Source organism: Apteryx mantelli, chromosome 1 (assembly GCF_036417845.1).
Source record: "Apteryx mantelli isolate bAptMan1 chromosome 1, bAptMan1.hap1, whole genome shotgun sequence".
Classification (NCBI taxonomy): Eukaryota; Metazoa; Chordata; class Aves; order Apterygiformes; family Apterygidae; genus Apteryx; species Apteryx mantelli.
Genome location: NC_089978.1, coordinates 136347979 through 136375150, shown reverse-complemented (window position 1 = coordinate 136375150; position 27172 = coordinate 136347979). Strand labels below are relative to the sequence as shown.

The 27172-nt window shown below is 46.5% G+C and overlaps 1 protein-coding gene and 1 pseudogene across 1 annotated transcript in view; one reads left to right on the top strand and one right to left on the bottom strand.

The window, feature by feature from the left end:
• The window catches only part of LOC106495724 (alpha-2-macroglobulin-like protein 1), a 36867-nt gene extending 28895 nt beyond the window's left edge, over positions 1 to 7972 (top strand). Inside the window, 1 exon segment of the mRNA XM_013956248.2 lies at positions 7962 to 7972. The gene's annotated coding sequence lies outside the window, so the exon portion shown is untranslated.
• LOC106495701 (alpha-2-macroglobulin-like protein 1) lies at positions 142 to 27172 on the bottom strand (annotated as a pseudogene).

Here is a 27172-nt window from a genome sequence, read left to right as displayed (position 1 = left end):
CTTAGTCCCGCTAATCACTTCATACCCTCAACCTGCCATGTGGCAAGTTTCTTGACCAAGGACCCTAGCCTGCATCTTCCTCCCTCTCCATCATCTTCAGGACCATGCCTGTGATGGCAAAAGACATGTTGAGCCCTCACCTTACTTGCAAGGGGCATTGTAGCTCATCACTGTAGTTTCTTCTGTAAGAGGAGAGAAAAAGTGCCAGTGAGATACACTCACCAAAAAATCACTAAAGCAACCCAGCATTGTGCCTGTGCTTCTAGGAGAGGTGTGCCCTCAGTTTACAGGCCATGACTCCTGCCACTGTGACAACTGAAATCACTTGTACGTGTCAAAGTTTCTGCGCTGCAGTTAGCCTGGGTTCACTCAAGGGACTTTTGAAGCCATAAGTCCCAACCAGCACTGCTATGGGATTCCTCACTTTCTAAAGAAACAACAATCCCTGACACATTTTTAGCTTTTCCTCCCATTAGGGACCTTAGAGAACATAGGCCAAATTATTGTCACTGTCATTATCCTAAGCTATCCCCTCACTTTTCTGCCTCCCACAAAATGAATGTCCAAAAGCACAGCTCTGAACTCCTGGCTCTCCTCCTGTTGGAAGAGTTAGACACTAAACAGAGCCACGTGCCAGCTTCAAGCTTGCAAGTTTTGGGGGCAATGGTTTTCCACCATTTTGAAGCCCAAGAAGGTAAGTCACTAGAGAGTTTTTAAGGGGAGGTTAGATGAACGTGTCAGAGATGGTATTGTCTTGGACTTGACAATTTCAGAAAGTTCCTTCCAATGTTACATTTTTGAGATTTCTGAAGTCCAGCATCTGAGCTCACCTGGCATGTAGTAATCATAGACCTTGATATTAGCAGACTTAAGATCCTTCACCTGTGTGTTCTGCTGCACCAGCAAGGTGTAGACCTGAGGCTGCCGAGTCAGCTAAAGCCAAGAGATGCAAAGATTACAGCCAGAACCAAAGTCTTGTAAGACAATCCCTTCAACCTGCCTTCACTTCACTCCCTGAACGTTCCCTTCACACAGACTTCTGCAGAGGCCTCACCACTGTGACAGATCAGTCCCGCCTTTCAGTCCATCTCAGAGATACCTTTTACCTCAAACTCTGTGGTCATACCCCACTTGGGGGCACCAGATTTAACTTAGTTCATGAGAAATATCAAATCCATGGAGTCAATGAGCATTAGGTATCTAAATGCAGTACTAGTGTTCCCAACACATCCCACATTCCCATTCGTTTCTGCTCTGAACTCCTTCATGCAGGGCTTCTTTTCCTGCATCAGGCCTCAGTTGCTACTTGTTCCTATGTAGTCACATTAGATCAGCTCTTATTCTATAATCTCACACAGCCTGTTAGGTTAGACAAATACAAAGTGTGGATGAACATCTGCTGGATGGTGGTAGTTACATGAGCTGCTGTTCAGTGGATTCCATTTTGTGCTACTTGGCAGTCTAAGCTGAAATCTTTCTCCACACGCCTTTCTACTCTGTGCTGTAGATGTAACAAAAAGAGCCCTTCTGCAAGTCTAATGCAGCTACGCTAAAATAACCAGTTCACTATGAGGCTAGCTTAGCTCAGCTGATACACAGGTGGGGATAAAGAGTCACGTGCCAGAGAAATGTTGAAGTGCTCCTTGGAAATTCAGAGGTTTTCAAATTCATGACAGCTCTTGTTTCTGGTATTGTTTAGCTATGAGTGTGGCTAGTGAAAGGCTGGAGTGATTGCTAATCTGTGGACTAATGAGGCTGTGGAGTGAGCATTGCTGCTCACAAAACCATCTGGTTTAATTTTGAGAATCCTGGCAAATTCTGTGAGCAATCTTGGATGCTTCCTACTGCATTTAGGCTGCTTACAGGCAGGCAACAATAGCACTCGCTACTTAAAATAGCCATGGAAACAAGATACATGAGTAACCTAAAAAATATCTGCCAACTCACAGTCCTCTTAATGATTACATTAGGCTAAATTCCACTCACTTCATCCAGATAGAGAATAACACGGTCAGCTTTGCTTTCAACTTTCTTCACTAAAGGCATTTTCTTTAGCTGAAAATAGATAAACAAAACAAAAAAGCCACACTCTGTCAGAAAGATTCTATCAAGGAAGCAGAAGTATTCAGGGGGATTTGTCCTTCTGAAAGCATGGACAAAATTTTCACAGGGCCAAAGAAGTGCTTGGTGTGGAGAAAGGCAAAGTGAAGATCTCCTTGTGGCCTGGAAGAGACACCAAGTGTAAAGACCTCTTGGGAAGAGAAGAACTGTATTTACCTGCCCACAGGAATGTTCATGATCATGCTTACAGTCCTGCATGATTGCTTACAATCCTGCATCATGGACATCTGTCACCATTCCCACCCCAAATGGACACAAACTCACAGTCTCACCTCTTCCGGTGAACCTGCCATGGGGCTGTATCCAGACAGCAGCTCCACTTGGATCAGGACCATGTTGGTGGACACAGAGTTTCCTGTATAGCTGCAGCAGGAACCCAGGGAACAGCACTAATATTACTTTCTGAATCACGATCTCTGCAGATTCTCCAGCCCACCTTTGCCACTCAGGTGGAGGGATCTGCCTTTCCTTCCAGTGCTCCTCCTGTAAGCATACCTCTTTCTGCACTGTAATAAATTCTTGTGCTTCCCCTGATCTCTCTCAGCTGTGCTGAGCCAAGGAGAACAAATTCCTTGGAAGGTTTCTGGAGTTTCCTTCTCTAGGCAGGGCTGGGAATATCATATCCTCCTCCTGTCATGTTGGCAGTTCTGGCACAAATCAGGCAGAGGTAAAGCAGAGGAGGGTGGTGTGACAACCCGCCAGGAGCAGAGAAGGGAAGACTTTGGAATGAGGTCAGCAGTCAGTCCCACAAGACCTTCACAACACTAGTGTTTTGAGATCTCATTGTGTAAGGGGGTGAGACCCACAGGCCTTGGGAAAAATTGTGATGACTGATGCAATGAAGAGACAGGACTACAGCCTAAACCATCCCTCCAGGGCCTGGTACCTTCCACCCAGCTGAGGAGAGCATAGTTAAAAGAACAGGGAAGTCTTAGCACTTGGACCTCATGAGGGAAGGGGAATCCTGATCATCTAGAGGCTGGTACAGGCCAGAAGCCACTCAGCACGGGGGAAGAAAAGGACAGTTGAGTGTCTCCTACTGAGCACGGACAGTGACAGGAAACTGGGTGGCGTTGGGCAAGGTGCACTCTGTCTGCACAGACAAAGCAAAGTTGAGATCGCTTCATTGTGGAGGGATATGGTACCTCAGAATGGCCTGTCAGGAGAGACAGAAAGAAGCTAGTTGGCAGAGAATAGCAGCTGTTTGCTGCCAAATATCCTTGCCTAGGATTTGGCTGCTTTTTGCTGTCTTGCACTGGCATAAGAGAAAATGATGTGTTAGAAGCAGAGGTTGTGCTACTGCACTCTTCCTGGTGGTTGTCACATGGATTCTTAGAGGAGAGGTACAGCTCTGACTAGGTGGAGACAATCCAAACCTCATATGGGAAACTGCTGTTCCTTTTCCATTGAATCCCAGCTACTCCTACCAGCCCTGATGCCCTAGATTTCTGCAAGTCACTACAGTCTGTTTTCAGTCCTGGCTGAACAGCAGAGTGAGAGTTTCCCTGGCTTTGCAGGGCTTTTCCCCAGGCAGATCTTGCTTCCCTGGCTGGGCTTACCTGTAGGAAGAGGCACCCATGGCCCTGCACGCGCACACTGTACTCTCTGGGAATGGCTGCCAGCTCCGCTGTCTGTAGCAGGAGCCGATTGGTGTTGTCTACCTGGATGTTTTGGCTGAAGCCCTCAGAGGAGAGAGAAGCCTGAAGATCAGGGCCCTCCTTGCTAAAGGTCTCGGTTGCATACAGGGCTAGGGCTTCTAGGGCAACAACTGTGTCCTGAGGGAAAAGACACACATTGAACAAAATAGGATTCCTGTGCATGTCTAGTCCTTAGCCTTTCCCTCCCTTGTACTACAGCTACAGTCCAAAGCGGGGGTATACATTCCCCTTGAACTCTTAGCATGGAATTAGCTTAGAAGAATGCAAGTATTAGGATTCACCCTTTCAACCCCAGGAGCACACATGCTCTCTCTCTCTTTTTTCTACGGGCGGTGCTAGAACCTGTTGCTCTCACAAGCCCCAGCTGACAGCAGGTTCTCTGCTGCTGATGGCTCCAGTGGATTACCTGAGTTGAAGCAAAGCCTCCATAGGGGTTTTGCTGCTTGGTGAGCCAAGACACAATCTGGGATGCTTTTCTGATGTCATCTGAAGACAAACTTGACTTCGAAAGGTGAGCCATGAGGATACCAGATGTCAATTCCACATCAACAGATGGCGCCCGATACCAGTATGGGGAGTCCCCTTCCTTTTTGGACTGTTGACTCCAGAACATCTGGTCATCTAGTGGTAGAGTGGGAAGACTTATGGAGTATGTAGCTGTATCTAAAGACCCTGGAGTCCTCCTCAGTCCCTGTGCTTAGGTACCGAGTGAACAAGTACATTGGGACAAGATACAGATGTCTTCCCCTTATCCTCCACACCCTGCTTTTGCTAATAAAAAAACAACTTCAGGCTGGGAAGGAGCTCTAGAATATCCATGAAGCTCCTCTGGTTTGGATGACTGGGAGACCAGTACTGTGAAGTCATCCATAGAGCAAGTCTGTCTCACATTACGGATATAGTCTGTGTCAGCTTGGCAAACAGAGAATATCCAAGCCTTGGGCTCCCCACACAGCTCTGACAGTGTCCCCCACTCCTGCCCTGCAGTCCCATGGCAGTCTAGCCCTGGACTCTCCACACAATTTTGCCAAAGTCCCTCACTCCCACCTCACATACTCTGGTACCTGATTTTATGGTGCCTTATCCAATCTTTTGAGTGTTTTCTGCATCAGTGCCTTATCACCTGCTACTGCAAAGGCATTTGCAGCTAGTGCCAGGCTGTAGAGGTTGGAACTGTCAGTATCTGCATTGACCAAGTCTTTTATACATTTCAGAGCTTTCCACAAAACTGGATCCTAGGATAAAAATGAAAGCACACCGATTGTTGACAAGGTGTCTTGAGGAGGAACTGCAGCTTTGATATGTGCAGAGGAGGTGGGAACAGGGACAAGACACACATGGAAAAAGCTGGTAATGCACTCCTATGTATGTGAACATAGGCATACTTTGAATGTACTTGTCTGCCAAGAGGCTGTGCATACAGCATGTCCCCACTGTTGATACTCACAGAGCGTGGCATCCCTGAGTGTATGAGAGCTGTGATGATTGCAGAGCTCAGCCCCAGTCCTTCCTCCACTGCACCCTGCAGTCCTCACAAAACAGAGAAGAGGAGGGCTGCCATGCGGAGAGAGAGAGAGAAGTTTTCCAGTGCCTTCTGCTTTCCAAGTCAATTCCAAGTCTGCATAGACGACAGCGCTGATCCTTTTCTTCTGCTAGGGAAGTGTCAGGGCTGGTATCTGCTCATGCAACTACCACTGCCAGAGCACTTCTCAATCACAGGACCCAAGTTCGTTTGTGTAACTGATTCCCTCCCTCCATTGGACACTGAGCACATTTCCTCTCTTTCTGCAAAGGATTTTCAGTAGCAGATTTTAGCACCAGAGGTAAGTGATGCTCCCACAGCCCAAGTACCACATTACATCTCACTTGAGGGCTGGGACAGTGGCAAGGTGTGGAGGAGCAAAGAAGAATGTAGCTTTTGTGAGGGAAAGCAAAAAATACCATTCTCTACACTTGGAGGCGTGATTCTCTGAGGACACCTGCCTGTGCAGTGAACTGCTGGTGGCTCTGCTTTGTTGGTATTCTGTGTGTGTCTGTGCATATAGAAGTGTTGTGTTTCTGAGTGTATACGGCACACTCCTGGAAAGCTGAATCTCACGAATAGCTGCTATCATTCTCTATACAGTGGGGGCTCAGAGTGAAGGAAGAAAAGGCAGCTCAGTAGTAGGGAAGGAAACTAAAGCAGTTTACCAAGGAATAATGGAGAGCTTGAAAACCTTTTCCGTTTTAGGGAGCGTGTTTGGATGTGGGTGTGTTGGTGCAGTTCCTATATGGGTATCATCAAACGCAAACCTCCATCATCCACAACCTGAAGAAGCACCACCATGACTAAGCACAACTAAGGCACCCAAATTGGGCCAGACACTGAAGCAGCTCTGAAGTGCCTAATGAGCAGCCAAGGCATATCATACTATTAGGCCATTGCTGAAGAGCTTCCCCACACTCTTGAAGCAGCCAGAAGGAGTCTGACTTTTTATCAGGGCACTGGCAGAATCCTTTATATTTTGCTCGTCTATGTGGATGAAGTCCTGGGCTTGGCTAAAGGTCCTGAGGACAAGGGCAGTCAGCCTAGAGCCAAGGAAGAGAGAAGAAAACCAGACTGAACCAGTCACTGATGCTCATCTCTAGAGGGAGACAGAAGTTTCTGTATCTTCTGCTATCTCATCCCTGCAGAAATACCAGCAGGCCAGGGCCTTTTGAAATCGGGTGAACTGGAAGCAATAGCCATCAGATAGATGCTCTTGAAGTCTGTAGCTCAAGCTCAGATTTTTCCATTTTCAGCAAAAGAATATTTGAGAGAGAGAGAGAAAATTCACTGAGAGTTCAGTGCTTCCCCCAGGTCTCTGTCAGTCCCAACATGATGCCCGTGTGTGATGTAAAGCCAGAAGGGCTGGTATTTGATGACCATAAAGGTTGCTCACTCAACCCCTCTCACACACCTCTCTGGGAACAATGCAGCTTGGAAATCTTGGGAAGAATAAAGCTTTGAAGCTAAGTCTTCAGAAGCAGACTCTCAGTTGGGGTGCCCAAGCACAAACACTCAAACAGGGGTACCTCAAATCAGTTCACTGGTGTGGTTCTCTTCTGAAATGTCTTAGAAGTGGTTTCTGTTTGAAATAACTTCACATCTCCAGACTCACTCAGGTTCCCCAATTGCTAAAATCCAGGCCAGCTTGAGAATGACCAGATCCAGTTGTTGCCCCTCAGCTGTTTCTGGAGATCTGTACTTACCATGTGTTCCCTGGCTCACTTCCTTCCTCAAAGGCACTGTATGAGCCATCTGTGTGCTTATATAAGAGCTGCTGCTGATATCCTGTGAAAAGAGGCAGGAGACAGTGAAGATGTTCTGTGTCTGCCACATTCTCAAGGTGGCAGCCTCTCCCTCCAATAATTATAGTGATAGTTATAGAGAGCATTGTCTCTGGGGAGCTTAACAAAGGGCTTTCAGAGGGGTATCTTTTACCGCTTGTTTACCTGAGACACAAGAGCCTGATTACACCACTGTCATTCCCAAGATATCAGGCAAGTGACACTGGATAAATCCTGCTCAGCACCAAGGTCTCTGCTGAGATCTCCATCAAACAACCCAGTTTAGTGAACATCACCATTTAATAATCCAACATGAACAGAAATCAGCTTACCACTTTCCAGATAGCCAATTGCTTTCTGTTTGATTTCTGGAGTTAGTTGTCTTGTCTCCTCAAGGTATTGTGTGATGAAGACATTGGGAGCAAAATGAACCATGTTCTGCTCTCCACAGCCACTGGACATTTGGAGGAGCTCGTCTATGTTGTCCAGTGCTGTTCCCAAAATGTCTCCTGTGGGACAGAACCACAGCTTAGATAGCTTTACATATTCTTGCATACAAAAAACTTCTGTGCTCACTGATTCTCCAAGTAACCCACTAACAAGGGGTTCAGTTCACCTCTGCTCACACTGGGGAGACATTAACTTCAGCAGACCTGTGGCAGTGTAGAACTAAGTGGTCAAAGGAGCAGGCTGGTAGGAACATTGATACAGTACTCCTCCTATCTTGCCCTTGGCTGGGTGAAGTTACGAGTCCATCTGGCCCAGTGTCACTTGTATAAGAGAGGCCAGAATGGGATGCTTTCCTGGAAGACCTAGGGGCCCTGCATTACACCTCACTGTATACATTTCTTTTTGTTACTTGCTTTACTACAGATGATATGGTGGTGGCAATAGAAGAAAAGCCTCCTGCAGGGAAGAAAATCTTAATTTCCAAGAACCCCTAGAGCTCACCTAAGAAAGAGATGTGGGCTCTCGCTGACCCAAGGACCGTGTTCTCTGGCATAGTGAAGGTGATTTTCTCTGAAACAGAAGTTCCTGCAAATGGTAAAAGCATCAGTACAACAACAGGCAAGAGGGAGATGGCAGACCCACAGACATTCTCTGGAAATAGCATAAACAAGGTTGGGATCACCTGGTCATGGAACTGAAGTCAGAATTCAAATGACAGGATGATACAGTGATCAGGCCATCCACAGATGTGTGACTCTGTGATGTGGTTACACAGCGGCTTGATGCTGCCTGAAGGCTGCGATACTGGGGTGAGTTGAATGGCTTTGCCTCTTCATAAACTTCCTGAGAATGCTCCAAAGTCCCCAATTTTCCCCTCTCCATGCCCCTCCAGACAGTACTGGAGATATTCAAAGATGACGCTGCTTCTGTTTGGTCTTCTTGATCCATGCACATATACAGGCCCAGTGATCCCTGTCTCCTGGGTACCCTCACCTACCTTTTGGGCACAGAAGGGATGTGTGGGTCTTTTCCTCCAACAGCCCCTCTGCCTGGTGGGAAGAAGGCTATTCAGCTTACAAGGGAGAGCAGTAAAATGAGATGTCAGCTGGGCACCCCACCACCTTTGTCAGAGCACATTCTGCAAAGGGGCTCACACGGACAACAGGGATATGTGCGTTACTGGTAAATTTTTGTTGAGAAGCAGGCTTCTAAGTTTTTATACTGACACCACTGCCAAGGCCCTGATAGCAAGCAATTCTGATAGCTGTGACTCACAGAGCATGTTCTGAGCTGCTGTCCTCAGCACATGCCCCTATTCAACCTTACTTGCAGAATCACTCCTCTACTAGCCTCCCTGAGAAATGCGTTTACCCTACTGGTGAACTCCCTAAGAGCCACTCCATTGGGCTGCTTTGAGTCTGAGAAAGTGCTGATCCCTCCAGGAACCTGGAGCAGACTCTGACCTTCACCAGCAGATGTTTAACCACTGTGTCCTTCCCTCCAGTCTCTGGCACAAAAGCTGTACTCTCAGTGCAAACATCTTCCTGCTCAATCACCTCAGCAGTGACAGTGAAATTCACCTGCCCTAAAGAACAAAACATAAAAAGACCCGATTGCACACCTGCGCCAACATTTCAGTTTGCTCAGCCTAAGGCCATTCATTCATACTTTGCATAGTAGGCCACCTTCCCTTCCACCCCAGCTCTGGACTCCTCAGACAGCTCTGCCACTGCCTCCCACTCCTGTCTTAGACCCTACGCCTCCTTCGTCCCTCTTACCTAGTTTTGTTGCCTTCACATCCCAGAAAAATGTTTTTGCTGAATCAGGGCACAGACAAATAGTGAACCTGACATTTGCGTGCACAAATTCAAAATCCCCAGAGTCCATTAGGCTAAGCTGGAGCTAGAGGTGAAACAAAAGGGAGTTGGGGGTCAGTCAAGCCCAGAGGCCCATGATAAGCAAGACTCTTGCTATAGCTGTGGGCCACCAATAGCCTATGGCCCCCACAATTCTGTGGGGGTTGTGTCACAGCACAGTTGAGACTATGGGGAAGGATAACCTGGAGAGAGATGGCTCTGCATGGAGATTTTGTGAAGAGCTTCCTTGGTGTCTTTTACCCCGTTTCTGAGGGGACAGCCCCTTGTCTGGGCCTTCATCAGTGAAGTAAGTAATGTTACCATACACCCCTCTGCCCAACACCCATCCTGGAAGGAGCCACTTACCACCATGCACTGCTTCAGGTAGCCGAAGAGTTTGGTTGTGAGGGGGAATGACTCTCCCTGGAAGATGGAGTAGGGCAAGGTGAGTTCCACAAAGAAGGGCTTGAAGCTCTGCAGGCTGATGGTCTCTGAGATTCCCAACCCATGGCTCTCTGAGGTGCAGAAAGTCAGGGCCTTCCAGTCTGTGATAGTGTCAGGTACTGTGACAGGTAGCTTAGCAGACCCTGAATCACTGAGGAGAAAACAGAGAGGAAGAGGTTGTCCCCATTTCTGTGAAGATTTCTCTTGAGGTGTTTGGGAGGATATCTGGGTAATTCGTAGGAGGAGAAGGGCTGGAGAGATGCATTTTAAAGTGACAGTGTTTCCAAAAAAAGGATTCATGTTGCTGATTTTGAATCACAGCCTTAACTTTTATGTGTTCACTCTATTTAAAAAATGATCAGGCGTACAGTTGCCCCATTTGGTTACCATATTAAGAGGAGGTACATTTTAATATTAGTTGGGCTGTTGGGGTCAGGGGGTTTGGAGAGGAAATTACAGAAATATAAAATACTTATACAAATAGCTGGTGCCAGGCGAAGGTGACTGGGGGAAAAGGCAGTACTACAGATATATTTCAGATATATTCTTGAGTTAGAGAGGGACTCACATGAGCAGGGAAATAGAGAAATGACCCAGGACGAATGGGCATGGGAGAGTCCCATCCCTGTTTTCCCAGGACTGCCAAGCATGAACTGTGATCGGACCCAGCTGTATTCTTACAAAAATGATTTTTCTTGGTCTTTTTCGGAAGCACTGTACTCTCAACTGTGCAAGCGTTTATGGTAGTGCTACTACTTTTCCTGGGATGAGCCAGAGGTGAATTTGTGAGCAGAGGAATGGAGATGGAAAAATGAAGAAGGAGTGTGAACTGGGAATGTGTATGAAGGGTTCTTAGGCAGTGGGACAGAAGTATGGAAAAGATAGCAAGTGGGTGGGCAAGGAATGACTGAGAGACCTTTGAAAATCAAAATTTGTTTCTGGACAGTGTTGCACCTCAAATTCCTGTTTTGTGTGGGCATACTGGGCCCCCAGGAAACCATGTTATACACCCAGTCTGAGCCATGGAGTACTGTGTCACATTTCTGCCACACTAACACCCAAACCCTCAACCACAGCTAGGCAGTCATTATGAGAGTCACTTATTGATCTGTATGCACACAACAGAAGACATCCCATGCTCTGAAATATGCACATTCCAGCCAGATAAGATGAAGAGGTAGAAATCCCATTTTACAGAAGAACATTGACATATGGGAGAATGAAGAAGGTTGAGATAATTGGCTGTGTAAATAAGGGGAGAGCTGTGGATGTTGCATACCTTGATTATAGCATGATCTTTGACACAGTCTCCAATAGTATCCTTGTAGCCAAGTTAGTGAAGATAAGGAGGATGGAAAATTGGCTAGACCATTGAGCTCAGAGGGTGGTGCTCAGTGAAACAAAGTCCAATTGGTGGCTGCTTACCTGTGGCATCCCTCAGGGATCTATAATCGGGCTGATACTGCTTAATAGCTTTATTGATGACCTGGAAGAAGTGTTAGAGTGCATCCCCACCAAGTTATCAGACTATACCTAATTGAGGGGGACAAGGGTGGCTGTTACAACATGCAGCAATACAGGCTGGGCACCAAATGCCTAGAAAACAACTTTGCAGGAAAAGGGTCCTGGTGGATAACAAGTTGAGTATGAATCAGCTGTGTGCCCTTGCAACAGGGAAGACATCTCCTCAGGGTTGTATAAGGAAGATTGCAGCCAGCAGGTTTAGGGAACTGATTTTTCCCTTCTCTTTCTCCCTTGTGGGACCGCATTTGGAGAACTGTGTCCCATTTTGGTCCCTCAGTACAAGAAAGACACTGACACACTGGAATGAGTCCAGTGGAGGGCTACTGAGATAGCTGGGGAGCTGGAGCATATGATGTACAAGGAGAGGCTGAAAGAACTGGGTTTTTTCAGCTGTGAGAGGAGAAGGCTAAGGGTAGAGCTTATTGTTGTTTAGAGCTACCTAACAGGAAGGTGTAGAGATGATGGAGTCAGACTCTTCTTGGAGGTGCATAGTGATAGGATGAGAGGTAACAGACACAAGTCTGAACATGGGAAATTCTGACTCAATATAAGAAAAAAAAAATTACGGTGAGGATGGTCAAACACTGGAACAGGTGCCCAGAGAGTCTGTGGAATCTCCATCCCTAGAGATATTCAGAATTTGACTACAGCAGTGTGATCTAATTGCCTTGTGCAGGATGTTGAGCTAGAGACCTCTGGAGGTCCCTTCCATCCTACAGGATGTGTTTTTGAGCTGTCCAAGATCATCTGGAAAATCTCAAACAGAGCCAGGAACTGAACCAAATCTCCATTGTCCTTATCTATTTCTTCAGACCTTCCTTGTCTCTGTGGACACAGAGGCAATAATGCCCTGGCTCTGCTCCTGCCCATTCCCTCTCAGATCCAGCTGGCAGGAGGTTGAGATCCATGTGGGGTTATAACCCATGATTATTCACTTGATGGCAACCAGACTCCAGATGAATGTCTCTGGAAACCAGGTACATACTGGCCCTGCCTTGCTGCCCAGCTCAACACGCTCTGACTCAGCACCTTCAATAGCAGCATCTATCTGTGTATCCAAGTTGTCTGAGTTTGCCAGCTCATCATAAGCTATTGGGAATATAAGCATTCATTCAAACACAGAGTATCTCTGAGATTAGGATAGAGTTCAGGTGGGTAGAGTTCAGGCAGGTAGAGTTCAGCTCAACTCCCCATCCTTCCCACACCCACTTTGATCCCACATGCATTACTTGTCCTCTTCAAGATGCCCTCAACCTCCTTCAACATTAGTCTCCCACAGTAAGACACCCTAGGTGAACATGTGGATCCCAGCCACATGCATGGGCTCCTCCAGGAGGAACTCAGCCTGCTCATAGACACTTCTTGCTCTTTCAGACCCTGCAGAAAGGCCTAGATACTCCCATGTGTCAATATTGGCTGATTCGCCTGTTTTCAGCAAAACCTTTCCCAGTATTACAAACAGATCCTCCTTGTTGTGACAGCTGTCTCATTTTTCCCCCTTGACCAAATTATCTTCCTATCTGCCAGCAGAATCTTCCAAGTAGGTTCTTCCTGTGCAGCCAACCCTCCACCCCTCCACTGCCAGGGAGTGGCACCCCTCCATACATTTACACTCTCAGGACCTTTCCTCTCTTCCTGTGCGCATCTCCTGTGTAACCTCTCACTCATCTCTGGAAGCCATCCCCAGTTCCTCAGTACATTGTATGTGCAGCTGCCCTTGTGCAGCCTGTATGTTACCCATGATTTTCAAAGAAACAGATGATAAATCAAGATGTACACATGTAGTCATAGTAGAAAGTGGTCTGGGTGTGGCACTCAATCAGAGACTTGATTTTAAGGCTGGTTAAAAATGTTAGACCTGAATTCTGGTGGAAAGAAGGGGAAGAAAAGAAGGCAGAACTTAGTGGAGGGGGCAGCATGTCTGAGGGGCCATCTCTGCCCCAGGCTCCCAGCATATCAGCATGTTGTTGCACCTCTGACTCATTTAAGAGCTTCACAGGGAGAGAATGCAGAATCACCCTGCTCCCAGAGCCCAGATCCTGGCCCCTCACATTAAAGGTGAATCTCTACTGTCAGGGTTGTGGGGACGACTACTCACACATGCATGCACACACACAAAGTCATTATTGTGGTATCATAGTTTGCTCCCCACCCCAGCATAGACTTGTTCTCATTTCACCCCTCTTTTGACCTCTTTACTCATCCCTGTTTTTTCCCTCCTTTCTCCCATCTCTCTCTCCCCCCCCCCCCCAGATGCTTTGCTTTTTCAGTCTCCAATTTTCTCTGACTCAGGCTGACACTCTCCTCTCCCTCCAACCCCTAGAAAGTCTGGGGGTCTAGAGTTTGGCAAAAGTGGGGAGCTGTGCTTTAGTGGGGAGCTGTGCCTGATCAATGGGAATTTAGCAAGCTGAGAGCATGGTGTGTCAGAGATCTCTTAGATCAGAAGCTCAGCAAATTCAGAACCTAAAGTTGTTAGCGTTCCCAAAAAAAGATGATTTGTGAAGCTGCTCTGGGGTACAAAAGGGCTCAGAAGCTGATCTGGGGTACAAAAGGGCTTAGCTCTGATATTTCAAGGTTTATAGAAATTAGATTTACCCTCAGAAGTTCATAAACATCTGGTTGGGAAACTGCATAAGAATAGCTGTTGTACATGAAGGGTGACATTGTTCCTAATGGAAGAGTACTCTGAGGGGAACTGATGGTTCCCAGACTCTTGTGGATAGTGCAGTAGTCACTGTAAGAGTCTGTGATGACACTGGGGTACTCTTGAGGATAGCTGAACATACTGTACACCTGTAGACAGAGAATGAAAACAATACAGGTTAGTGTGAGAGGGAGAAAGTTTTACATTTCTATCCAGAGATTCTCTGTGACTGCAGAAGCACAGCTCAGATCCTGCCTGCAACAAAAGCCCAGCTCCAAAGGTTTTTGAGCTTCATGGATAGCCTCCACAGGTTTCAGCTGCATAGCACCAGAGATGAACATGAACCCCTTTAGGGCACAAGTACCTGGCTGTGGCCACATCTAGTTCACAGATTTAAGCTGAGTGCTTAATGCAAACTGAGAGGAGACACTCCCTGTAAGAGTCCTTAGGGGAGCATCTTGTATGACTGACGGTACATCCTGGATCCACCAAGATAGTGCCAAGAGGCATTTCAAGGGTCCTCGGACCCAATCAATCATAGGTCTGGAGGAGAGATGGCTTTCCACTGCGAAGGCTCCATTTCTTGTTCAGTCTGTGAATGGAAGGACTGGCTGGTTCATGTGTGTTGAGACAAAGATATGGAGCCTATCACACATTGGGCATTTCTTCTAACACAGCTCTTATTTCAGAGCGCTGTGATGGATTGGTTCAGGAGATGGAAGTCTCTTGCCATTTGGTTGCCATTGTGGCAAAGTGCTCTAAGTTTAACAAGGATGGGCTTTGGGCTGTACTGGGGGTAATGGTGGGTTACTCTATTAGATCCCTCAATATAGACTGAGAATTTGGGCTGAGAGTTGATACTGGCCTTCATTTCTTTCTCATGAAGCCATGTCCTGTCCCCATGCAAATGTTTGTTAACATATCCACTGTGCCTGCTTACCCAGTGCCTGCAACTAGATTCTCAAAAAACATATATGTAATGCTAGCAGGGCTCAGCACTGGAGTGACTCACACTAGCCCTGGATAGCTCAGCTGCTGACCTCAGGAGAAGGACGCTCTGGTCTACAGCATGGATGCTACACAGGGAGCCTGGTGCAGCCTGTAAATGGAGATGGACAGCTGATCCTGGGAGAGCCACCGTGTCCGAGAAGCCAAGCTTCACCTGAAACAGCACAAAAAGGAGGGACTCAAGACATTGAGAGAGGAAGGAGATGGGGGACTGTGGTTACTGGATTCTGCTGGACACTTATTGCCAATTTACAGTTAATGAGCTACCCTCCAGCCCATCTACCTCTTACATTTTGTGCACTACTTACATGGTTCCTGAAGCACTTGGAGACTTTCAGACTGAAGCTGTCAGCTGCCACTTGGCCCTCAGGGAAGGCAGTGTAAACAAAGAGGGCAGCCATGGGTGAAATTATGTCAATGGGCAGAGTGACATTGAAAGCCCCACTATAATGAGCTGGGAAGAGAAGGAGAAATAGAAGAAGTATAGGAGGATGCAAGGAAGTCTATCTCCAAGGATTTTGCCAGGAACATGCTCATTTTCTACACAGTTACTTGGATAAAAACTATTTTGTCTTGCTCCTGGGGAGGCCACAGCCAGACCAGAGTGTGAGTTAGGGCCATTTGGTAACAGGAACCTTATATTACAAGGGGTTTTGGTGACAGTGTGCCCTTGAAGGAGAAAGTGACTTCCCTTCTGAGTCTTCCAAACAGATGCTGAGTGTTTTCTTGGAGGTCTCTGATAACTTCCACTTGGCAGATAAACTCTGACAGTTCCATCATTTGATCAGAAAAATAACAGGCAAAATAAAAGACAGAGGAAAGGCAGCATATTTGCCATTTCCTCTTGAATTTTTGAGCCAACTCTGTTTTCTGTTGGTCTCAGATCTCTGTTCACTCCTTCCCCATTTAGGCTGGAAGGGCTTTCCTATTGGGTCTTTAATCTGCTCCTGGGCATTTAGCCGTTCTTACCCAATGGCGGATCAAGAAGTACAGTTGTTTGGCCATGATGTACAAGGGATCCTCCAGCCAAAACCTGAAGGGGAACAAACAGAGTGATGGGTTGATATGCTCTATGTCTCTGCTAGCAAAAGACACTGTGCTGACACAGACTTGTCAGAAAGCTGACCTGGTTGCTTGTGCCATCCTGCACTCACCAGGTGATAGAACTCTGCTTTGGCAGCCCCATTCCCCAGCTCTGTGGCCAGGATACGATAATGCACAGTGACCCGCTGCACATCCCCACAGGGCAGCATTGCCTGCACCGGTTGGATCTTCACAGAGCTGTGGCTGGAGGAGTAGAAAGCTTTCAGTGTGAGGGATGCAGTACCATAAGACACCCTCACATTTCGATCACTCAAGTCCTCAGAATGGGTCTTTGCCTGTGGTATAGAAAAGGTGACTCAGTGTCTGAAGGTGTCTTACCATTCTCCCCGGGGCAAAACCGTCAGCTGAAACCAGCTGCACAGCATACTCTGAACTCTCTCAGGGTAGGCAAAGCTTTCAGCATAGGCAAAGTTCAGTCAGCTCCTTTCTGTGGAGCCTAATATTGTCCACCCAGCCCTGGCAGGCTCTGGGGTAACTAGAACCTAAGTGGAAGGGAGCTGTGTACCACTATGGCTTGGGCTTAAAGTCTGAACTTCTGCAATGCTGCTGCTACCCCAAAAGCAGGCCAGATCATCAGCTTGTGTAGAGTGGCTTCTTAGTCCCTGGATCAAACCACTGAACCTTTTATTTTTGTCTGGTGCAGATGGGGAAAGTCTGAGCAGGGGTCTGCCCTGATAATGTATTTCACTGTTCGGTGTTATTCCACTCAGACACTATATTTCTCTCAACGTTTTCCCTGATCCATGGTAGGGGTGGCAGAGGACAATTGAAGCTCAATAGCCCTGCTCATTTTTAACTTATAACTTATCTGCACAGAGACTTGTGTAATTGCAGCAAGATCAGGATCCATCGTATAAAATACTGTATGTACCCTGATAAAGATACAAGGCTCGGCTTGAAGTGCTACTTGACTTGAAGTGAAATTTAAATAGGATGGGTAGTTATTAGACGCCTACCCTTAAAAGCAGGAAAGTGAGCCTTTTTCATGGTTACATGGGAAAGCAAAGGTAGAACTTGTCTCAGTCAGTTTCCTGTAGGTGGCATCCATAGTAAGGCGCACTCTGCTCCTTCCATCCTGATTACCTGCTTTGTTCCAGATTGGCTTGCAGCAACTGTTTTCCTATTAGACTTCATTCTTTCTCTCCTAAGTTTTCTGTTTCACATATCGCTGGCTACTTCTAGTTCTTATGTCATGATGATGATATAATGCAAACTGTTTACTGATCTTTTCTTCTCCGTGTGTATTTTCAGATGCTCCTCTCCTGGCTCCTTTCCTGTCTTCCCATTCCATGCAGAGTGGGAGTCCTTTCTCTGCTCTCTGTCCCTGCCCAGCCTGATAGAAGGTGGAGAGGTCCACCTCAGACAAGGTCCTACGTAAGTAGACCTCAGTCCCAATTTCATGGAGCCCTTGTCCACTACCCCATCTTTCATGATATCTCTTGACAGCTCAGGGACAGTGTGTGGTGCCATGGGCTGTTCCTCTTCTCTTAGATCTGTTATTTCATTTCTCCTTGCCTCTGTCTCTGTCTCTGTCTCTCTCTGTCATTGTACTGAGACAATGACAGACTATGGGACTCAGGGGTATACTAGCTAGTGCTAGTCAAACCCAATGTAATTGTTGGCTTAACCTGTAGAAAAACTCTACTGCTGTTGTCCCATGCTGAAGTCTCCATTGTGAAAGAGGATATCCCACTGTTGTCTGTGAAGTAGGTCTTGGTCTGCTTCCTGTTACCATAGGACATTGTGAAAATCACTCTCTTGTTCTTCAGGGGGGTCCCATTGGCACTTTTGAGTTCCAGCTTTAACAAGGTGGAAAACAGATTTTGAGGCCTCAGAATTGAAAATCTACCTCCCAATAGCAGTTTCAGTTTCTCTCTCCAAAAGGACTCTCTGGGTGACCCCCTAACTCCTCCAGCCCCTCCCCATTTATGCAGCAGCCATGCCATCTGGCAAAGTCATGGGTCTACTCTGTGGTCACACCTTTGGATTATTTTGTAGTAGAGACATCAAAGGAGAGACTGGGACAGAGGACTGTGCTAGCAGCTTTGAGCAGCTCAGAACAAGGGGACTCCTTAGTATTTCTGTCCCTGCCAACCCCTTTGGCCCAGCTGCTGGACTTCTCATGTTTCTGCTTGTTCACTTACTTACATTTCCATAGTAGGGAGCTCCTTGCTGATAGTAATAGCTTGTCCCCCAAAACTGGAGAGTTGTGATATCAAAAGTCACCTTGCAGTTTTCAGTGTTGTTAAACTCCACACCTGGGAAAGAAAGGAGGAGACAGTATATACAGATGAGAATCATGTGTCTGATCAAAGGCAGCAGGATTGGATAGACTGAGATAAGGGATGGCCTATCGCTCATAGGGAATGTGGCTTCTCTGTGTAACTTCAAGAGTCATTTAGCCTACACATTTGGCAACAGTGCCTCCTACCTTCAGAACCGCCAGAATGACAGAAGTCTACCAGGAGATCTCTGCCAGACAGTTCCCAAATGCTCTGACTTGGTTGAAGATGTTTCCACTCAAAATTGTCCGCTTCCATTCTCCTACCATTCTCACTGCGAAGTCACTAAAAGGCAATATTTTCCTTTGCTTCAGCCACTTTAGCTTATGGTCTGCTGTTTTTGCATGTGGTACCCAGCTGAAACCGCTGCAGCTGTTTGCTAAGTGAATGTGTGTCACTGCTTTCAGCAAAGGGCCGGAAAACATTTTCTTGCAAGGAAAGGCTTGCAAATTTTTGGAAAAGGGGAAACCTCACAAGATGGGATATCTAACAGTAGCTCTGGACAAGTAGCCTTGTTTCCATGTCTGGAATGTGGAGATAAATCTGGCAAGATGCTATTTATTAAATGGTGCACAGCCAGGGCCTGGGTTTTCTGTGGTTGCTCTGAGTGTCTCCTCATTCTGAGGGACTTTCCCAAAGCATGGTTTAAGAACAGAAGAATCTGTACACATTTCTACTGTGGCCAAAAGAGGAGAAACAGCAGCTCTAATCCATCTCTGCCAAAGCAAGGTGACTGTCAGAGCTGGACTGGTCAGAACACATTGTGGAAGAGCAAGCATATTGATAAAGCCCATTCTGTAACTGGAAGAGCTCATGTTGCTTATGTGAGTCAGACCTTGATGGTAGGGTAGATCAGAATGTCTGTGCTGCCATGGTGCTCCCAGGGAAGACACTGAGCACTTGCCCCTGAAGCCAATGCAGAAATTCTGCTGGTTTGATGGGAAGCCCCTAGGATCCCCAAGGAGTCTTACAGCAGAAAACCCAAAGGAAGATATGATGTATGAGTGTAAAGAAAAAGTTCTTCCACTAAGTGTGGAGAAAGTTGTTGCTACCTGTTCCACTTTCTTTTAGAAAAGCCACAGCTTCCTGATTGAAATCATAATTGTCATCATGCTTCTGGTGGTAGACCTTATTATTCACCTCAGTGACAAAGCAGCCATCCTCGTTTGTCTGGGAATGTGAAATTGTATCTGTTAACCAATCACAGATGCACTAATCCCTTCTGCAATGCATATTAAACCCAAAGCCCAGAAGTCTAAAAGTAGGGGACTAAGACATCTGAGTTAAAGAAGCAACTCCTATACTGCCATGACACATAGATCTTCTCTGTGGAGCAGTCACTAATAGGAGATGCTATTTCATAAGCATGTGTCTCATCTTTACACAGTCATTCATGTGCCAGTAGCAGAAAGGAGTCGTCATTTCTCCCTGAGACCAGGATTCCTTCTGATAGGGCAGAATTTATCTTTAAGCTGTGTGCTAGATTATTTAAAAAGATGTAAACAAATATAGATGCATTTATTCAACCCCAAAGAAGAATGACTAAAGTTTGCACTGAGCTGCAATTGCATGCTTAGGAGCAAGAGGTAATTTCTGTCTCTCCAGAATTTCTGGGAATCAGCACATAGGTATTTACACCAGATGAAAAGCTGGTGCAAAAAAGCATTCAGTGGAAGCCAGTTACATGGACAGTGTCTGTATTTTGTATTGCTCTGTCACAATATCTGTTTTGTAGGCAAATCTCCAGGAGTTAGCTTGCCTTCTCATGCTCCTACCTTTGAGTACTTGAGTGCAAAAACTTGGCAAAATTCCTGAGCTGGGCTAAGACTGCTACACTGGGGTGGTAAGGACGTATTGGTAAATGGTCTCTGAGCTGAGAGAACCCTGATTCTATAGCTGATGCATATCCCACTTCTTCTATCACTGTTTTTCTCTCTTTGGCCTTGTTCCTCTCTTTTGCAGGAGGAGTGGATGTCCCATGTGCTCACCTGGCCTGTGTAATCCTTACAAATATCGTGCTTGGCTTTGGAAAATTTCCGATTATACCGAACATCTTTACGGCACACCACAGCCTTCACACTACCTTGGACTGGTTTCCCATACGTGTACCTGGCAAACATGGTAGAGAGACTTAAACACACAGAAACACTGACTCAAAGGTAAACAACATCAGCCTTAGACTGTGGTTTGCAGCCATGAATCCCAGCAGCCTACAGTATCCTCATAGATCATGACCTCAGCAGAGGCCAAGAAGTTACAGTAACTTAATAAGAAGAGGCAGAAGGCAGTGGTGGGTCCTCTCCAACTCAACCCCTGTTCCAGCATGCACTGCTAGGGAACACTGTGCTGGCTATAAGTTGGAGTGGCTATTTCCTCCACACTGGCACTACTCTCAATGCAGCAGAGGTACAATGCTGTAGGGCACATGCCCCATTGAGGGGTTCCACTGTTACACTTTCAGGCTCACAAAGAAGTAGAGAGAGAGAAGACAGAGAAAGGTGGGAATCCAGGAGAATTCCTTAGTGGTGGATACTAGGGTACCAAATTTTAAGGAGGGGGAGGCTTAGCGGAGACCATTTTGAGCTCAATTATTAATAACTGTTCAGTTTCCTTACCAGTAAGAATGCAGCTTCTGCTAAGTCAGCTCACATGCCACAGACTTGGAGACGGAAGTTATCCTCCAAGATGGTGACCACTTGAGGCATTTGGATGGAGACACTGAACTTGGGTAGCACTGTGAGAAAGCAAGAGAAATAAAATGCAGTGGGGAGAGAGAACTCATTTGTCCCAGTCTTCCCCAGATGGATGTTCACAGAAAAGAAATCTCTCCCTTCATTCCGTCATTCTGAGATGACCAGAACAGGGCCTGGTAGGAATGCACTGCTAGCCCAGCCAGGAGGGTGTGGTGGGAGTAGAGAGCCTTAGTTTCCTTCACAGATCACAGCTGTGGAACAGTGCCCCAATCCCTCCTCAGGACATGTGACAGGAGAAAGCTATAGGGCCAGAGTGAAAGTCAGTGATTACACCTATGGCAGGTAGTTGGACACCTCAGACACGAGAACAGCTAGCACAGCTGTTCACAGTTGCAAGGCCCATTTACCCCTGTGGGGGGGGGGGAGGAGTTTGGAGGGAACACATCTTTCTCTGCTGCTGTAGCTCACTGAGACCCTTACCATATTCCTCTACCCTGAAGGTATGAATGCGGTCAGGAGTTTTGATGATGTACTCTCCAACTGGTGCTTCTGCAGCCAGAGGGAAGGACAGATCCACAATGCCTCCCACAGGAGTAGCGTTCAGCCACTGTGCAATTTGGTTTCCTTTGGGGTCCTGCACGGGCAGTAGTAGAGAATGGTTATTTCCCAGGGCTCTAAGAGATTTTTTTGCAGGATATCTGAACTATGACAGCATGGTCTAAGCCCATATCCTCTTGTCCTGAGAGCCCAGGTCTATGACACAGCTACAGGTGGGTCCCAGCTTTCTCCTTTCTTTGTGATCCACAAAGTCAGTCTATCATATTATTGCTCTCTGGCTGATACCATCATCTCACTGATTGCTGCAAAGCTATGGTTTACTGCCTGTCTGTCTCACTAAGATGCACCAACTGCTGGTAGTCCAGGTGGTCCCTCTCAAAGATGCCTTGTGGTGATTTGAGCTGGCCTAGCCTCCTGGGTCACTGTGGAGAGGGTCAATCCTGGCAGCATGTACTACCTAAGGCATGAGCAACTTAGGAGCAATTACAGTGGCGTCTGGTATCTTGAATCCATGGGAAAGTCTGTGGAAATGAGTTTAGGAGCTCATGCAGGGGACTGAGGCCTCTCTGTGTAATGCAGGATGTAAAGCCTGGCGATGCTGAACAAGGGCTGTGGGACTGCAGGGGCATTTGGAGGCATTATTGATTGTGATGGTCAGTTCATGGTGGACAGCATTCTCCTACTGCTGTTTCTTGGAAATAAAAGATTCAGAACTCTGGCTACAGTGGCACTGTCCAGCCAGGAAGGACTTAGTGACGAGTTGATGGGCACTTTATAAACATATGAAATGTGAGAGCTGTTGTCTGAAATGGTGAAGCTGGATCATAGCACTACATTTGTATAAACTGGCATAAAGCATTTCAGTAGGTGTCTGAGAAACTATGTTTCATATTGATTGCTTGGTGGGTGTGGTGTGCAAATATGCATTAGCTACTGTCCATTGCTAGTTTGAACTGGGACCTTCCTGTGTGGGTTATTACAAACCCTTCACTGCTTTCAGGCATCCTTCCTCGGCTCGGGTGAGTGAAGTCTATATTTTACCTATAATATTAAAACTAAAGTAAAAGATTATAAGGAAAAAAAACCCTGAGAGCTGTTTTGGGAAGTTTCCCTAGCTTTGTGGCCACAACATTAACTGCTCAAACTTTTATTTTCTGTATGTTTACTATAAAAATGCTCTTAAAGAATTGTTTAAGGTATTCACAAATCTTCAGTTTGCAGCCTGGAGGGACTAAAAGTCCTGTGCCACTCCAGAGAAGTTGGTGGAGAGGTAACTGCTGCTCAGTGACACCCACCATTTATTGCAGGAACCCCTATTTGATAGATATCATGACACTGCACTGCAAAACTTGTGTGGACATTAATGGAAAGAAGGGCAAGAGGTCAAGGGCTGTTCCCATTCATTCTGAGATAAATGGCTTTCTGCATCCGTTTCTCCCCACCATCATCTCCAACCCTTTGCTTTCCCCAAGGCAAGAAGAGATCACCACTTTCTATAAAGTAGGTGTTTTACCTTCAGTTCCACCAGGCGGTGCTGTGGGAAGGGAATAACAGAGCTATTGGTGGGATGATTTCATGTAAGTTACCATTCACCTCCCGAGTTTTTTGTCTCCCAGCCATCCATGAGTCTTCCCTAAACAATTCACAGGTGCTGTCTCAGCATCATGAGCAGTATCTGTGTAGCAGGTCTTGCCCAATGTTGTTTATAAGCACCCAAAACAAGACTGAGATTAGATGTCCACAGATGATCTCCTGGCTGTGCCAAGAATTGATCCAGAAATCTTGGAGGCAGCCCCATACCATTTTCAGACTTATTAAGGTTTCTTCCTTCTTGACTTACCAGTTCACTGCTGGCAATAAAGTTCTGATCCAAGGTTATGATTCGCAACTTGACTACAGAGCAAAAGAAAAACAGGCCTGGCTGAAATTAAATCAAGTCAATTGATAATAATAGGGATGGATTCCTAAGAAAGATGTGCCAATGTGCTTCAGAAGGTGTGGGCAGAATTCAGAGCCAGCCACTCTTGGCCCTTGTGTTCAAAGATCTGCTATGAGATCTCAGCCCTGCCAGAAAAGAGGGCCTGGGGTGGTAATGTGGGGTTTCTGGGAAGGCTGACTGTGCTGGTGAGAAATAGCACTTTTTCTAGACATTGGACCTGCAATGGGGCAGTCAGTTTTGCTTACAGTGAGAGTCATGCCAGCAGAGATGATGGAGAGACATGGGGAAACGGTTGTGCCCTGTGGCGATCTGAACTGTGTTAGAGTGGTGATGAGGCCTGCATGACCCTCTGAGGCAAACAGTCTGTGGGAGAGGGAAGGATTTAGGGCAGTCACACACTCCGGAGCTACAGGAGCACTCAGGAATACAACATATCATTGTGTAAATCTTTTCTCATAGATCAGCCAAAGCACACAAGCCCTGTCCACACTGGCAGGCTCTCTGAGCATGGCTAGTACTGGAGAAAACATGTGCCATGCTGGCATGGGTGGGAAGTATCCCCAAATCCTTCAAAACAGGCACAGCCTGGAATGGCGGAGAGAGATGAAGGCTGTGGCCTGTCTTCCTTGCAGAGCAGGCACCACTCAGCTGCCTGCTCCAAGAGCTAGTGGCTACCCCATATGTTGTTGTCCGAGCATCTTTCGTTCTCTCATAAGACATGGAATTCTATCCATACCAATCTGTCCAGGTTTGTACACAGGTTTGTCTGTCTGGATAAAAGTTTTCTTGTCTATATGCTTGATTACGACTTTCTGTTTCTTCTGAAACTCTGAGCTGGCTTCTAGGAACGTGATGACAATAAAAGCCACTTCATCTGGGTTTCCAACAGGAGCAGGCATAGTTGTAAATTAACCATCATTCAGGATCCCGGATCCATAGGCTTTTGAAATAATGATTTTGATACTGATTTTATATTGCTCCCCTTCTACTTGCCCTGAAAGATCTCAGAGCACTTTTTAGAATCTTTTCTAAGGAAAAATTAAAAAAAAAACTCAAGAAGAGTAAAATATCAGTGAGGCTCCAGAGCAGGAAGGGCATTGTCAGCCCTACATATATGCTGAAACAGAAGATTCAGTGCCTGATCAAAAGGTGCCCAAGGGAAGGCACAATCCTTGGCCTTCCTGTCCAGCAACAGCAGAACTCATATGGTATCCACCCTACTGACAACCCTTGAGAATCTCCTCCTTACCTGGAAGCTTGTGCAATGAAAGAAGGTGAGCTGAGAGATAGATTGAATGATCAGAGTCTGATTCTCAGCTTTGCTTTGCAAAGTTACTGTCACACGGATTGGGACTGCTTCTTTTCTGCTGAGCTGGAGGCACACTTTCTCTGAGAAGGGGTAGTAGAGCTGAGATGGTATTGCCACAGCATAATTCCTACAAAAAGAAAAAGATTCCAGGTGAAGCTGACTTCTTAGGAGGATTGCTTTTGACCATGAGATTTGGATACTTCCTAATAAAACTCCTGGTCTCTCCATTCCAGTGTCACAATGCTGTGAGACCAGATTACACTGCTCTTCCCATCTGTCAGTACTGCAGCATGACCAGTCAGTCTGTGCTACATGCTGCACGCATATACAGTAAGAGACAGCCACTGAATCCAAGACTGAAAGTCAAGATTAAGTGGAGGAAATTAAATAAGCTTGACCTAAGGTGAAAAGGCTTCCTCATGTCACACAAGGGGTCAGCAGCAGGGCTTGGACTACACTGCAAGTTTCCTGAAACTTTGGCCTCTTCACTGGACCACGCTATGTCTCATCAGCAGCTCACTTGGCTGGTTATCTGCTTTCTGTCTTTTGAGCTATTCTTGGGCTCAGAGCCAATGCCACACACATTGTATGGGTCCCACTGTCATAACTTCATGTCCTAGACACAAAGTCTCAGGAGCACCTGCTCTTCAGCTCCTGACACACTTGTTCTCCTTGCTCTCTCAATCCACATCTCACATGTCTGTGGCTACTAGCATAGCTGTGCACATGGATAACACCAAGAAGCTGTTTGTACTGTTTCATATCACCTTATAAAGTACTGCAGCAGCTAGGACCAAAGAAGACCCAATATTCAAGAAGCAGCTGGCTTCTGCAGATCATCAAAATGTGTTCTCCAGATCAGACTTTAGGATCCTCTCTTTGATCCATGTCTTGTAACCCTCCATGTTCTTCAGCCAGATGTAACTGCTGGCTCTTACCTCCCAGAGGTTTATCCATGGCAATTTCCACTTCCTGGCACATCAGGAGAAAACATACAACACAGCAGTCTTGGCAATGGGAACAGTACTGGGTAGCAGAAAAAATTCATTTTTGCCCTTGGCTTTTGGTGAAAACAGAGGTTTGATTACCCTGAAAAGTCTTATCACTGACTCTTCCTGCTTAATGCTGCTAGACAGGGTCCGCCAGTGGCACCTTTTGTGGCATCAGGAGGGCAGGACCTGGAATGATCAGAACAGCTGGAGGCAGGGACATGAACTGTTGGCAGTTCTTTGCTGGGGCTCAACACCCTGGCAGAAGGGAGTCAAAGTCTGGTTGGGCAGGAGCCTTGAGGGTTGTCACACTTGAAGGCTGTCAAGCTGCCTTGAGCAGCTTGTCTGCTGCTAATATCAGGGCAGTTGATAACAGATGTCAACTGTGTCTTGATTTTTCTTTTTCGGATGTCTCATGGCACCTCCTCCCTGCCATTGGACCATAAGGATTGGAGGTGCACTAAAGACTCACTGATTGAACTTCCCAGATCTCCCTTGCTCCTCATGATCCCTGGGTGTACTCTCTACTCTGGAAAAATTTCTTACACATTCCCCCCTTTTTCCAATTCACCCTTTGCTTTTGTCTTATGAGCTATAAAAGTATGAGATGTCATCTCCAAGGTTATCTTTCAGGGATTCCAAGAGCCAGGCTGGTTTACTTTATAAGGAAGCTACAGAAAGCATTGGCACACAGGCAGGACAGCAGATATTGAAGCAAGTGGTATTACCACAAAGCAAAGCTCTGTGCTAAAGGAAATGGTAGGAAACAGACAGCAGTAAAACCTTATCTGAGAGTGAGCTGTATCAGCCTGTGCAACATGTCCAAGGGGAAGACTGTACTCCCCCTTGAAGAGGCTTTTAAAACTAGACTAGACTAGACAAGTTTTTAAAACTAGACTTAAAACTAGACCTTCCTGCAGATGTTGGCAGGTCAGAATTAAACACATGCAGAAACTTGGCAGGGCTTATCTTACCTGAATCCTTGCAGAAATACATGGTCTACACCAAAGGCACTAGAAGAAGAGCCAAGGAACCTTGCAGGGTGGGCAGGCAGGGGCACATGGGAATGAAGTGAAACCTAGGGCATATGAGCAATGATGCCCCTCTAGAAAAACTTGCCTTGTCTCAGGACTTTTGACATGTTTCTGTCACGCCCTACCCTGAGGATTCCCCACAGACCAGCGCGCAGATGTGAAGCAACTGAGGTTCTTACAGCATTGCAGGTGTTCCAGCCACTCTAGGCAGGAGAAGGATGCTGCCCCAAAGGAGAGTGTGGCTCCACAT